The sequence below is a fragment of the Emydura macquarii genome, unplaced genomic scaffold, assembly GCF_026122565.2.
Source record: "Emydura macquarii macquarii isolate MOO-44397 ecotype Brisbane River unplaced genomic scaffold, CSIRO-AGI_Emac_v2 contig_2679, whole genome shotgun sequence".
Classification (NCBI taxonomy): Eukaryota; Metazoa; Chordata; order Testudines; family Chelidae; genus Emydura; species Emydura macquarii.
In genome coordinates, this window is record NW_027132816.1 from 1 (window position 1) to 1791 (window position 1791).

Genomic DNA, 1791 nt, shown 5'->3' on the forward strand with positions numbered 1-1791 from the left:
GCAGAGGAAGGGGGTTCAGGATAAACCTCTCCTGTGCGTTTCCCACTGGTGAGCTTCGACGGCCCCTGCCTAGTGTGCTGGCTTTTGTGAATCCTGTTCTTAGGTGCCTGTTTCTCCAGGAGTTCAGGTGCCAATCTCAGGCTTTGTGGACGGTCATACATTGTTCCTGGGATTGTCTAGGTGCCTGAAAGATAGGCAGTGCCAGACTGATCTTCCCTAACCCGGGCACCTCTGTGAATCCAGGCCCAGGGCGAGAACGTAGCATTGTCTTGTCTTTCCAGTGCATTGAGTGGGAGCACGTATCCCAGTCTCCTTCCAGAGCTGCCAAAAAGACAAATAAACGGAAGGGAAGGGCCATTTTCCCTGGTGTTGAAGTGGGAGGGGAGGTGCTCAGAGGGACTGGCTGGTAATTGCACAGACACGGGGGGCTGGGGATTGTCTCTCGGGTGCAGAGACCGAGAGAGACACGGATAATAACGGGAAACAGCCGCGGTTGCACAGCCTCCTCCTGAGAAAGGAGACCAACTTATTTCCTGAATTATCTTAACCTTTGTTCTGGGGGGCGGGAATCAGAGAGCAGGATCCTTTCCTTTCCTGGAACAATAAGACTGAAAAGGGATTTGAATCCGGGCTGGGTTTAAGAGACCCTCACTCTTTGGTCCTGCCCCAGATCCTTGCTTTCCGAAGACGCCAGGCAGTTCCCCCATCCCTACGCGATCTAACCCTGGAGTCCCCAGCCCATCGCCAGCGGGGCTCTGCTTCCGCCGAAGCGCCTCCGGAGAACCCTGCTGGGCTCGGATCTAGAACCCCGCTCAGCTGGCTGGCCTTGTAGAGGTGCAAAGGCTCGGTAGGTGAAGGTGGGTTCCTTTAGCTCCATGGTTACTATAGTTAATTGTGGCAGAGTATTATGGGCTGGATCCCTGGCTCCGCCCCTTGACACCCGCTGAGAGTCTGGACTTTGATTTTCAGAGGGGAGTTGGGGTGACTTAAAATCAGGGCGCTGCTTTGAAAATCGCAGCCCTGCGCCCTGTCCCTCAGGTGAGCTGCCTGGGATTTATTCAGCGGCCGAATGAAGCTCTGCAGCCCCGTCCCCGCGGGATTTTGTGCTGCAAGGGGGGACATTGGCAGCAACTGCAGGGTTAAAACCTGAGATCGGGTCTTTTTTCCCCCCACTCCCCAGGCCTGTTCTCCTGCCTGTCTGCAGAGCTGCGGAGTGTGCGGAAGTGCTGCCCCCGCACGGGAGAAGGGGGATCCTGCACACTGGGGTTTTGTAGGAGTTTCTTCTCAGTGCGTCTCTCGCACAGTAATAGCGGCCCGTGTCCTCCGGCCTCAGGCTGCTCATCTGCAGATAGACCAAGTTCTTGGCGTTATCCCTGGAGATGGTGACTCGCCCTTTCGCTGTGTCGGCGTAGTTCACTGGCTCTTCAGTGCACAGACACACAGGGCTGCGGGTTGTCTCTGCCGGTGCAGACTGGGCAGAGGGAGAGACAGATTTGAACAGCAAACTCTCACCCTCATTTGCATAGCCTCTGTGTTATCAGAGACACAGAGACCTTCCCTTAATGCTCTGAGTTGCTAGCCGTAGGACTGAGAACAGGAGCAAGACGGTTCCTGGCGGTTTGTTTGTGCAGCGCCGAGCAATGAGCGGTGTGACGCTGATTACGCTCTTGCCTAAGGGAGACATAAAACCATCTCGAATCTCTAGGCATCCTTCTCTGATCTAAAGCTTTGTGAAGTGACTGCAAAGACTCCTGTTGTCTTCCATGGACTTTTGAATCTGGGATGAGAGAA

The 1791-nt window shown here is 55.0% G+C and overlaps 1 long non-coding RNA gene across 1 annotated transcript; it reads left to right on the forward strand.

The window, feature by feature from the left end:
* The first annotated feature begins 459 nt into the window (after positions 1 to 459).
* On the forward strand, positions 460 to 1584 carry LOC137164584 (uncharacterized). The gene is made up of 2 exons (XR_010923131.1): positions 460 to 857; positions 1181 to 1584. It is a non-coding gene; the product is annotated as an uncharacterized lncRNA (long non-coding RNA).
* The last annotated feature ends 207 nt before the right edge of the window (positions 1585 to 1791 follow it).